The 13,165-nt window shown below is 51.7% G+C and overlaps 1 protein-coding gene across 6 annotated transcripts in view; it reads left to right on the top strand.

The window, feature by feature from the left end:
* Positions 1-13,165, top strand: part of BPTF (bromodomain PHD finger transcription factor) — a 2,119,711-nt gene that overhangs the window by 626,569 nt on the left and 1,479,977 nt on the right. The gene's annotated exons all lie outside the window — the stretch shown is intronic.

Raw genomic sequence — 13,165 nt, 5'->3', positions numbered from 1 at the left:
TTGTGAGTATTCAGAACATGAAAGTGCAGAAAGGAAGAGGGGGTAAGTGCTGGGGAGTCCGATCTCATAGGTGAGCTGTGGACGAAGTACTAGGAATGATGAGTGCTACACGGCCTGGCTCGCGGGAGGTGTAAGTGTGAGTCTCCAGAGCAGAGGGTGCGCAGATGCATGTGCTGTGGATGGAACAGGAGCTGGGGAGAATTGGTGAGGGAGCTCAAGGGCCCGAAGATGCATAAGGGCCAAGGACACTGATTCAGCAACTGTGGCATTAGCGGAGGAGGATGAGGAGGAGGAGGAGGAGAAGGAAAAGAGGAAGGTCTTAAGGAGCTTCCAGAATTTGAGAAGATCCTGCTCAAGGCACAAGGGGGGGAGGGGCTATTCCAAAGGAGAGAGCCCACAGAGGAAAGTGAGCGACCCCCTGCCCTCTTTTTAGCAAAGCGCTTTGAGTTGGTGCCAGAGGAGCGAATTGCTCTAGAGGGAGAGTATTTAGTGAGATAAACTTGAAAATTGTGTGGTCCCAGGCCCAGACAGCCTTGTGGATGATGCAGAGGGATTTCAATTTAATCCCTGCAGCAACCGGGACCCAGTGAAGACTTTGTAGTGTAGGAGATATGCGGTCCCTGGGCTTAAGGCCAAAGATAATTCTCGCCGCCCTATTCTGGATAAGCTGAAGGGGTCGAATAGTGGAGCAAGGAAGATTCAGGAGGAAGCTGTTACAGTAGTCGAGTCTAAAGAGTTCTAGGGCTTGAGTCACATTGACACTCTGAGGGAAAGTGAGAAAAGGTAGAATTCCTTTGAGAAGGAAGAGCTGATAGTTGGACTTCTTGGCAATGTCTTGAGTGAGGGAGGAAGTAGAGAGAGGAGTCGAAGATGACTTGAAGGTTTCTGGCTTCAGTCGAAGGAGCAGATTGAAGGCCAGAGTGATGGGAAGAAAGAGGGAGGCCTTATCATTATAACGCCCCTTCGGCAAGACATACTAAAACTTAAGAAGTCCAACCATAGTCTGTACCACCATCTAGCTGTCCCAAAAGGTTCCTGGGGAAAGAGGCGAGTACTGTAGGAATGGCCACTCAGCTAGTGCAGTAAAGTACTGAGGTTAGAGAAATACAAATCGGATGCTACAAGCAAAATAGTTGCATAAGAGGGTTAGGTCAGTGTGTATTGAAAGGACAAGCAGCTACCACCCCCGACGTCCAAATGGATGACACACAATTACTGACCCGGACACCACCGCCCTGGGCCAACCTCAGAGAGTGCTAAGGTTAGCAGGACTTTGCACCCAATGTATATCCAATTTTGGGGTGGTGGAGGACCGTTAAAGTTCCTTCTGAGGACTGGGACCTGTCTACCGCCAATTCTCTCTCCCTAAGTACCTCCCTGTTAGTCATTCGGTCCTCTTGCTCCAACTGTCTGCGAATTAGATGTTTTTCCAAGCAGAGAGTTGGGTTAGATCTCTCTCTTCGGCAGGTGCCTCCCTCTGGAACTGCCTCCCTGCCCCTCTTTCTTGAGCCGTACCTCCTTAAGCTTCTCAAGACCCTTCTCTTCCTCCTCCCCCCTCCCCCGTTAATTGCCCCCACCTGTCGCTGTGACTGGTGGCCTGGTTCACCTATGAGTCACTCAGAGCACCAGGCCCTCTCTGACGAGTCTTGACCAGCATCCCCCTAACCAGCACTGCCCTTCCTCGCCCCTTTACCCGACTAGCCTGTTGGGACGGGCATCCCTCTTGAGTCTGGTCCACCCCTCTCCCCTCGCACTTAGATGGTGGTCCTCCCCTTACATCCCCTGAAACTTGAGCCCTGGCCCCCCCCAGGCTCTACCGAGCACTTGCCTAGCCCCTGGGCCCTTCCTCCTCCCCCTGTGCTTCTTATGGCCTTGCACTTATGCCCCCTGACCCCCCCCCCTCCACAACTCCTTCTCCCGCACCCCCACGGCACTTCGTGTCTCTGCACTTGCACAATCCGAATGTCACAAGGCCTAGTAGGACCGTTATTGTTGTTTATTTCCCCTGTTCTCCGTCCCGCCTTCTTGCCTGGTGGCGCCTGGAAACACTTTTTATTGTATAGTGCGCCTTAGAAATATTCAATAAATAAAGATATAGAAGTTAAGTGATCTCAGACCCCCATCAGCCTTTGGCTCGACAGATGTTTTGGACTACAACTTTCATCAGCCCTAGTCAGCAAAGGTGAGAGATAATTGCAGTTGTAGTCCAAAACATCTAGAGAGCCACAGGTTGCAGACCCCTGTTCTAGAAAGTTAACAAAGGTCCCAGACAACATTAAATTGCTCCCAACATCGTCGCCAGTCAGGATCGTCTTGTCATGATTTCATGTTTGATATCCACGGATTGTCTACGTTCCTGTGGAACATCCAGGCAGTGCACCCCACTCCCTGCCAGAGTCCCAGGTAACTGTTAGAGCGTGCCTAATGAAAAGCATGGAAGCAGAATAAACTGAATTTCTTGCAGTGCTCATGGACGTTGAGCGAGATTTATGTAGATTTGGCAGAACACAGTTCATCCAGTCAATTGTGTCTCTATTCCTGTTCGTCGTGGACTCTTGATGGTTTGGTCTTCTCTCCTTCCTAGTTGGATCGCTGCTCCACTTTAAAGAAGATTGTATTATACAACTGGTAGGCCCATTTATGTTTGTGTAGGCCTAAACCTAGCATACTGAAAGCCTCCCTTTAGGTGGTCATAGTGGATGGAAGATGATTCGTTGAGATGTGGGATGATCCCAATGATAACTAATTCGGTTATCTGTTTATCTCTTCGCTGATTGGTCTCCTCTCTATCTCCCCCCTCTTTGGTCACTAAGCGCTGATGGGTCTTGAAACCGCTGGATCTTAGAATACCTAAAAGTGATGGTGGTTTACTTCACAGTCTAACACTAAGCATTTTCTCTGTAAAAATGCATAGGGGATGGGTCCAACTGATTTGAAGGTGGCCCATGCTCGTGAAAAATGTTGCAGCAATTTGTACACATGTTGCTGTTTACTCTGGAGTGATGGTGAGAGGGATTGCACAAATTCTGTTATTTTTTCTGTATCAGTTCTTTGCTTGATCATATTTGACGTGGGACGTGGCCTGCCTGTTTTCCATATCAACAACCATGTTGAGCATCGACTGGTCTTTAACCAATTGTTAAGGAGAATTCTCACAAATTTGCTAATTTCCTCCACCTTAGAGACCCCCAGAAACTTTGCTGAATTCTGAGGACTTGATTTTTATTAACCTGGAGAGAGGGAGACCTTTTTTCCCCACTCTCTCATGTATTTTAAATGTGATTTTTGAATGTTGTGTTTCTTTTGGTTATGGAGCCTGACAAACTCCATAGGCATCACCTTTTACATTGTTTCACACTGCACCTTCAGTGCAGTGGCACAGCTAAGTCTTCCAGATTTCCCAAAGGTTTAACTACCTTCTCTGGGATATACTACTGTTCCCAGAGCAGTAAAGTGAAATTGACTTTACTTACATTTGTAACTTTCTAGACCCAGCCCACGCTGTCTTACAATAGGGTGCTGGAGGGGTTACTTAGTATCCCCTTTGTCTAGCTTCTCATGTAACATGTTTGTCACCCTTTCCTCGATGAATGGTTGTTGGCAGTGGTTTAGTTTAAACTACCGTGGTGTGCATTTACCGCGGGCTGAGTTAGCAGCTGCAGTAAAGCACCCAAGGGTGCCATTTTTGTCAAAATGGTCCCGGTCTTTTTTTTTTTCGCCATTTGTCTGTGGAAAGGTCCTTGAGATTCTCTGCACGCCAAGCCAGGGTTGGTCTTTGTTCGCTTTGCCTTTGGCGGGATTCACGAGCGAAGCTCGCCTCTGGCTCCAGGGTGTCTGGCAGGGGCAGGAAGTGAGGGAGGTGCCCAAAACTCTGACCATAGTCTCCTAGGAGACCCAAATGCACTCTGTGGTGATTGGTCGGCGGCTGACTGTCCGGCAAGGACAGCCAGCCTGCTGGGTGACAGACAGCTAGGCTGGAATGAATGGGAGAAACCTGAATAAAAGGCAAGGCTTTTGGCTTGGAAGGCAGAGTCAACCACTCCTGGACCGTTGGTTTGCCCGGTGAAGCCCTGCTGCTGTTCTGAAACACCAAATTCGTATTGACAAAGAAACCCCTGCAAGGACGACTTCTCCTTTTGAGTTGGTGGGACCAATCAACCCCAAGGTAAGCCACCTGTACATCTTTTCGGAGCTGGTTGAATGTCCAGACTTGCTGCTGGAAACTGAATAGCCAGGGAGAGGAACACCAGATTGTGTGCGTTGCTTTTAAGTTGGCCAAGAGCTCCAGGAAGATCATCCGACCTGCCTGAGCCCCCTCAACAGAGTGCGGGACACCAGAAGCAAGGAAAGACCATCTCGTCAGCCAGGAACCGCAGTGTTGCTATTTGCGGTAGTCACGAGGAGCTGAAACACTGAAGTGCCACTTGTTTGAAGATTGCAGGTTGCTAGCGATGACGGTCCCATTGCAGTGCAGGAGTCCCCAGGAGTCTTCCCTCTTGTCCCCATGACTGAGGCCCAGGAACAGTGAGACCTGCAGAGCTGCACAGGAACAGGAGTGATCTGCTGCACTTTTTCTTCAATCCAAATGTACTGTAAAGTCTGAGAGAATTTACCTCTTGTTGTAGAGTTGCTTGCATCTTCTACTACTCACAAGCCTAATCAGCCTGTGGCCCTACATTGATTCTTCTTTTATTCAAAGTCTTCTCAAACATTGTGCAAAGACCATTTCTTACCAGAAGTGCTTCAGCTCATATAAACTTTTGCCCACTGACTTTGACTTGGCCTATTACACTGAATGACTCTGCTTAGGGAATCCGAAAGTATTTTCCTGCTTAAGAATATTTCTGATCTCTTGTATTGTTCTAAGTAACCTTTCCCTTTGACCAATTCCTAGAAATGGCTAAATGCAGCAGTAAGATATTAATGTCCCCAGCACCCTAGCTATTGAAGTCACCTGAGGGTGTAGATTTTGACTGTGGGCCATCCCAAGAGGGTCTTTACCGATTTAGAAAGTAAGAGTGCATAGTTTTGGAGTGCATTTGTGTGTTGCTGCTATATTGCTCCCTCCTGAAGAAGGCATATTCCAACTGAGTGATAAATTAATAATTGTTAATTCAAGAAACCTTGCGTGTACATTTTTATTTGAATACTTGTCACTCTGAATCTGTGTAACTCCCCCACAGCTCACATTGACCCCTCTTGAGATAAGCCTGGCTGCTCAACACGCTACAAACCTGTGTATTACAAGCTTATACTCAAGGTTGGGCTCCTATTGCCAGGAGGTCAGGGTTGTTGTAGTGTACCCAAAGGGTACTGCATACAATCTTTCCTAACACCAAATCCACATTAGTCTCTGCTAACCCCATTCGATTTAACATAGTTTGGACACACTTGATTATATCAACAAGCTTTTTGGAGAGATTGGAGCATAGAGATGCCATCTTCAAGTTCTTGTGGAAAGGTTTGCAGGTCTTGCTTAGTGGCTAGTGTGGCATCGGAGGGCAAGAAATGAGTTGCCTGGGAAGAGGCCAGAGATCATTGAAGGCAGAGTGCTCCCTCCCTTGTAGGTCAAGAATCAGAATCCCACTTTGATTTACTATTATGCACCACCCGTTTCTGGTAAGTCTAAGACATTTTATGGTAGGCTGAGGTTGATAGTGTTTTGCCTGCTTCTAGTGCTTTGCTGTTTTCCCATTTCTCTGGCCGCTAAAGCACTAACAAGTGTGGCAGACTCTGAAGTATATGATTGATTGTTTTTCTGAGGGAAACAAGCAGCACCCCCCCCGGGCACTTTTGTCAAAGGAGTGAAGAGAACAGCGCCCACTCATATGTACTTAAAGGCCCACCAATATTCACTTAAAAGCCCACTTTACAAAATTGAACAGCAAGGTAAGTCCAAAGGGGCTTCAAATAAATGTGTATGACACACAGGGCTTCCAAAGAGAGGTTTTGCTTGCCAGGGGACAGTCAGCACTACCTGCTGTTAGTAAACTGAGCTTTTGCTGCAGAACCCCTCCACTGCACCTATATTCTAAATCTTGCGTTGTGCAGTGCACTTTCATGCACTCCGTCAGGAAAGGACTGATTTGGCCTGATCAATAGCATCAAAATTACGATGCCTGCCCCCCCTCAGTCCTGGGGTTTGGAGTGTCGAGTAGCCTGTGCTGCGTCTGGAAAATTTAGGGCATCTGCTGCTGTATCTGCTGCTGCATCTGAGGCTGCAGCCCTTTGATCCTTGTATATGACTGCACACACCCTTCAACCGTCCCTCACCCTTCCCGGCAAGTTAGATAAAGCAAGGGGTCTGAAGTTGCTAATGCTCAGAGCAGCAGGGCTCCAGGAACACCTTCCACATGTTATGTGCTCCAACTGCCATTTAAACCCATGCCAGGGACAGCGAATCGGACCATTCGAAGGGATTGTGTCCTCCGACGTATTCCTCATCTTAGATATCTCCTTCCAGCTCTGCTGGCCTCGAAAAATATCTCCTTCCAGCTCTGCTGGCCTCGGAAAATTTTTTCTCTAGAGGGCGCTGCGCGTCGACGTCCTCCGAGTCGATGTCCCTCGACAGCCGCCGTGTCGATGTCATCCTGCCTATAAAGGCCGCGCGCAGCATCCGTTGCTCAGTTCCGTTTTTCCGCGCTTACTCAGTGCCTCAGAATACCAATGCTCAGTTCTTGTCAGATTAATCTTATTTACCTCGAGTTATTCGATCCGTACTCGATGGCTTCCTCGTCGAAACCGACAACTCCTCGATCCGGCTTCAAAAAATGCTGAGATTGTGGGAAAAAGATGTCGCTGACTGACCCTCACAGAGTTTGTCTGTGGTGTTTGGGAGCTGAACATTGTTCGGAGTGCGAGGACTGTATGTCCATGACAGCTAAAGCCCTGAAGGAGCGTAGGGGGAAGCTGGAGAAAGGTAAGACTTTTAAAGCTTCTTCTTCGTCGACGAAGTCGAGACATTCGTCTCCTCGTCACCATTCGCGCTTCAGGTCTCAGAGTGGGTCCCATCACTCCTCGAGATCGAAGCACTTGAAGAGGAGACGTCGAAGATCCCCTTCTCCGTCTTCATCTTCCTCTGTTTCGCCAAAAAGAATCCCTTGCCCCACGAAACATAGTTCCCGGGCTGAATGGGAGGAATTCCGCAAAAATATGATGAGCGTCTTCGAGAAAGCGGCCTCGACCCCCTCGAAGACTGCCGAGAGCGATGCTCTGGTCGAAAGACCCGAAGGTCAAAAACGCAGCGAGTCGCAGTACCCGGCGAAGGAAACCTCTCGAGCGCGTCTCGAACCCTCGAGTAGGACTATGACCTCCAAACCTTCCTCGAAGGTTCCGTCGACGCCGAGGTCGGTGTCTTAGACGCCGTTGTCGAAGGAACCTTCGACACACGGGTCTGTCGACTCGACGCCAGCTTCGACACCGGCGTTGACGCCAAGAAAAGTCACGGTCACGACACACCCAGTGACTATCCCCAGGTCCTCGATGGCGATGGCTTCGAGATTGTCGAGTACAATCCCAATTCTGTCGAGGTCATCGAAGCCTCCGCCTTTGTTTTCGACGCCACGCTCGAAGCCTTCGACGACATCGACGTTTTCGAGGCCGATAATGACAAGCTCGGCACCCTCTGCCCTGGAAATGGGATTTACTCCCTTTGAGTTCAGAACAATTGAGAACTATGTCTTCAATTTGGGAAGAGGGTGAATTGTCTGAACAGGAAGACACATTTGAGTTGCAGGGACCTGTAACCCCAATTAGAGAGGAATTTTCCTCTGAAGAACGCAGGTTAAAGGATCTTCATGATTCCTTACATGAGGCAAGTGGGTTAGACACTTCCCCTGAGGTGGAGTTTGCTAAGCCAGACCCGGGGGACCATGCTGAAACCCCCTATAGTGCCTTAATGGCCAGGATCACAGAGTTCATGGGGTGGTCTGCACCTTCACAATCAACAACAACAAGATGACCTCACGGATATTCTTGACAAAGGCCCACAGGAGGATCCTGTGGTGCCTTTTCATAAAGCTCTTCAGAGGAAGGTCATGACAAACTGGGAAACCCCAGATGTCGTACCAGCAGTAAATAAAAAACTGTCTACTAAGTACAGGGTATCCTCTACAGACCCGGAGTTTTTGTCTAAACACCCATCCCCAGAAAGTCTGGTGGTACAGGCAGCATCCTCTACCAATGTCAAGACGGCTTATCCTACCGTCCCACAGGACAGGGACGATAAAACATATGATGCTATGGCAAAGAAAGTCTTTTCAGCATGTAGCATGGCGTTAAAATCTGTTAATGCTACTTGCACCCTTGCTAGGTTCAGCCATACACTTTGGGAGTGTGCTTCTACAGCGGCTGACTGCATCCCGGAGGGAGAAGAAAGGGATGCGTTCCTGAATATTATACAGGACGGTAAAGACGCTATGTGCGAATCCCTCCAGACGGGCATTGATTCGGCTGACAGTATCAGCAGAGCAATGGCGGCAAGTACATCAACCAGGAGATTTGCTTGGTTGAGAAAGTCTGGTTTTGCCCCAGATGTGCAAGCCAGGCTCTTGAACATGCCATTCGATGGCTCTTCTTTGTTCGGGAAAAAGGGGAATGACAGTTTAGAAAAACTGCAAACTTCAAAAGCAGCAGCAAAATCCCTAGGAGCTGCAATCCGTCAAACTCCTTTTCGTCCTACAGGAACCTCTGCGAGGGGCAAGTCCTTTCGCTTCTACTCCGCATTCGGAAGAGGTAGAGGACGACCGGCTCAAAGGGGACAAAGAAGAACTACCCGAGGTGGACGGGGTAGATATTCAAAAGCCGCAGAAACAGCAAGTGCCTCTTTACCATCGGCATCTGCATCAGCCGCCCCAAAACCACTCTGAGGACTTCCCTCACAGGACACCTGTAGGAGGCAGGTTGACTCAACATCTGGCGGTATGGCAGGTTATCACGTCAGATGCTTGGGCATTGGAAACAATTGCCCAAGGTTACTGCCTGCCTTTCCTACGTATACCTCAGAGTCATCCACCGGGGATCAGCTCTCAGAAAGCTCCAGATCCGCTCCTCTTGCATGAAATTTTGGACCTGCTAAAGAAAGGTGCCATACAACCGGTACCTGTAGCGGAGAGGAACAAGGGATGGTACTCCCCTTACTTTCTCATTCCAAAGAAAGACAGAGGACTGTGTAACGCTCACCTGATTCCCACAGAGGCGCCGGTCTTGACTGGGTGAATGCCGTATCTTCAAAGGTGATGTGTAACACACGGTTGGCTCTTTGGGCTGGACCTCTGTGCACTGTATGTCTGACTCGAAGAGTAAGATGTCTGCAGATAGAAAATATGGGATTAATGAACTGGGGTTGTTGGTTGCCTCTCTCCTCTTCCCTTTCTCTTCTCCTGTAGAACCCCAAAGGTTAACGCCCTCACCTTAGGTAAGTGAACGCCGAGCTCTCCATCTGCCTCAGGGCAGGGTGCCGTAACCAGTTTCTTCACTGGATAAGGGTGCAGGCCTCTTGACCTCAGAGGACTGCTGTCCGTCGTTAACTGCACGAAAGGTAAGTTCTGGGCACTTCAAATGTCTTAAAAGTCTTTTGTAATGATATCTCTTGTTTTGCAGGGTTCCGGCGATGGCGGATGGCAGGCTGATGAGAGTTGAGGATCGAACCCGCGTGAGGAATAGAAGCGCCTGGAAGCACGTAAGTAAGCGCTTGTAGCCTGCTTCACGATGCGCACTAACTGTCCCTTTTATCTTGCAGGTACAAGTTCGGAGCTTTAGAGAAGCTGAAGGGTGCTGGAATACCCACTGGATTCGGCGTGGGAAGGAGTAATGGCACGTGAGTAATAAAGTTGCCCAATGTCTTTAAACGCACCTTCTTTTGTCTTTCAGATGCGGGATGCAGCGCCGAAGGCCTCCGGAGCGTGCGAAGAGCTGGTAAGCCTTTGTCTTTCAGATGCCGGAATGCAGTGCGAAGACCTCCGGAGCATGCGAAGAGTAGGTAAGCCTTTGTCTTTCAGATGCCGGAATGCAGCACGAGGCGTTGGTGACAGCCGATGGACCAGGTAAGAGATGCGCTGCCACTGAAGACCGTAGTGCTAACCTGTTCTTTCTTTGTCTTTACAGGTGCTGCTGAAGACTGGATTCCAGGATGGTAAGCCTTTGTTCTCCAGCATGGGGTCTGGCATGGATTCACATGCTCATGAATATTCCCCGTCGTCAGGCTGGGAATCCTCGGTAAAGAAAAAACCAGTATCAGTTTCGTTTCTGATCTGTCTTTCGCAGTAATAACCAATCACTGATCTCTGCGTCATACTGACCACAGCCAATGACTGCCCTCTACCTAAACCCCGCCTCTGGCAGCCATCTTCAGATTTTTACCGCACGTTCATGTGTTGGGATCCTCGTGCTATTGCTCTCGAGCGTTAGTGCTATTTTTTCTCGTTTTTTTCTCAAAAACTTCATTTTTTCGGTCAAAAGAGCCTCAAGCTCCACCGACTCTCTATCCGATCAACGGGGACCCGTGTCGGATTCGTCTGCGCCCCTCAAGGGTGAAGATTTCGTCGAGCTACGCTTTTGGAGGACTCCAGAAGTTTCTCAGGCCCCAGTCATGGCCCAGGAGAAGGGAAGCTCGACGCCCGGAAAGCTGTTCAGGGTCTGCCCTGGATGCCAGCTTCAGAACGTCTTCAAGGAGGACGAACACTCCTTTTGTCTCTACTGCCTGCATGAGGACAAGACGCACGTGGAGAAGGACTGTGCGTTTTGCGGCAACATGTCGGAGCGGACCATGAAGGACCGCCATCAACGTCTCGCCAACTGGCTAGAAGGGAAGAGCCCGTCCGGCGAGAAGAAGAAGAAAACCGAGTGGTCTTCTAAGACCTTTGAGGACGCCCCGGCGACGGGGGTCCAACATAAGGCCAAGCACCGCGAGTCCGCTGGCACCGGGAGCGCCGAACGGTCGGGCTCTACGGGTGCCAGGCAGGGCGCACCCTCCCCGGCACCATCAACCACGAGCCAACGCTCTGGGTCGGGTAAGAGGAAGGCCGAGCCCCCGGCGAAGCTCCTGGAGAGGCCCCGGTCGAGCTCGAAGGCGGAGGGGGAGCGAGGCGGTATCCCCCCCTCAAGGATAAGGCGGTGAGCGCACCTAAGGTGGTGAAGGCCTTAATCCATCCGGCCAAGCCCTCTATCGAAACTGTCGCGGCGGCCCTGGCTCAGCCTGTGCAGGCTACACCAGTGGTGGCGACCTCGGGGCTCAGTCTCCCTGCCACCTCGGAGGGAGTCCTCTTTTGTGCCCATCGATAGGACCCCCGTGAAACCCCCCGAGGGGAAGAGAAAGGGGGGGCAGGGCGTCGTCGTAGATTCGGCTTCAACCTCGGAGGAGGAACTGGTCGAGGTCTTAAGCCACGGCCTCGGCGTGGAAGAAGACCGGCCCGTCGGGATGGATCCCGACGCAGGTGTCGACATCGTCGAGGGTACCGACGGGGCCCCTGATCGCCCGTCGGATTCCCCTCTGCCAGCACCGCAAGACAACTCGGCGGCCATTTTGTTGGCTATACAGTCCTTATGCTCCGAGATGAGGACGAGACTACCGTTGCCGACGGAGGAACCTCTCCCGTCGGGGGACCCAGGACCGGGACCTTCTGGTGTTCCCCCTACTAAGAAAAGAAGGATCCACCCTACACCTCCTTTTCAGCCTTCGCGCCCCGTCCAGCCCTCCTCCCCGTCCACCCGAGGGGATGATACGGGGACTGACACGGCAGCGACGGGTACGGACGACGAGGTATACGACGAGGATGTACCGTCGTCGCCTCCCACCAGGGCTTCTCCGCCCGATGAGATTGGATCGTTCCACTCCATGATCACCAGGGCATCCGAGCTTTTTCAACTCTGCCCTGAGGAGAAGAAGAAGGAAGGTTTCCTTTATCAGCGGCGCAAGGCCAAGAGGAAGACGGTCCTCTCAGTGCCTCTATTGGACGACATTTGGGATGAGGGCCTCACCCTCCTCAAGAACCCTTCCACGACGCCAGCTAGAAGAGACAGGTACGAGAAGAAGTACCGGGTCCCGGACACGGCCCCCCTGTGCCTCCGGGCGCAGCCTACCCCGGACTCCGTCGTCCCCGCGGCGGCCAGGAAGAAAGCGGGGGGGGGGTGCGGCCTCCACATCGACTTCCCCACCGGACGGTGAGGGAAAGAAATTGGACGCTATGGGACGCAGAGTCATCTCGTCGGCAGCGACGACGATTAAAGCGGCCAACGCCTTGGCTATCGTGGCCCGCTACGACAGGGAGCTCTGGTACAAACTGGCTCCCCTGCTGGACTTCCTGCCGGACAACAAGAGGACAGAGGCCCTGGAGATCCTGCAGGAAGGTGAGGTGGCTTCGGACCACGCCATTACCGTTGCGACGGACATCGCCGACACTGGGTTCCGCCAGTTGGGCAACTGCGTTTGCCTTAGGCGGCGTGGATGGCTCAAGGCTACGGACGTCCGTCAAGACGTTCAGACCAGAGTCCTGGACATGCCCTTCGATGGGAACAACCTGTTTGGGAAAACAGTGGACGATTCCCTTCAGGCCATTAAAGCGGACACTGAGACGGCCCGGGCCCTGGGAGTTCTGCAACAAAGACGGACGCCCTTTCAGAGCAGCGGAGGCAAGGGCGCCTCCAAAGGTTCCGGCGGCGGTTTCTCCACCTACCGTCAAGCGGCCCGCTCGTCGTCTCAGGAGGCCTACAGAGGACGAGGCAAGTCTGGCGGACCCCGCCGTCGTCGCCAAGGAGGTCAAGGCGGCAAAGCCTCGTCGAAGCAGGATTGAACCGGCCGTGGGGTCGGGCCCCCACCGAAGCACCCCGGTGGGAGGCCGGTTGGCGAGCTTCGTCAGCGTGTGGGAGTCCATCTCCACCGACCGTTGGGTGCTGGACGCCTTGGCCCGGGGCCACGTGCTCGAGTTCCAGAGAAGGTGCCCGCGCGTCCCCCCCGTGGCCAGGAACAACTTCACATCCCTCAACTTCTCCTGGAGGTAAAAGCGATGCTCAGGAAGGGCGCCATCGAACTCGTCCCAAAGAGGCTTCGGGGCTCCGGAGTCTACTCGAGATACTTCCTCGTGAAGAAGAAGACGGGGGGATGGCGCCCCATCCTGGACCTGCGGCGTCTGAACAAGTTCATCAAGGCGCAGAAGTTCCGGATGGTCAC

The sequence above is a fragment of the Ambystoma mexicanum genome, chromosome 3q, assembly GCF_040938575.1.
Source record: "Ambystoma mexicanum isolate Mex_15411 chromosome 3q, UKY_AmexF1_1, whole genome shotgun sequence".
In the NCBI taxonomy this organism is placed as follows: domain Eukaryota; kingdom Metazoa; phylum Chordata; class Amphibia; order Caudata; family Ambystomatidae; genus Ambystoma; species Ambystoma mexicanum.
The sequence above is the reverse complement of the archived record's forward strand: the minus strand, read 5'-3'. Positions and strand labels throughout refer to the sequence as shown.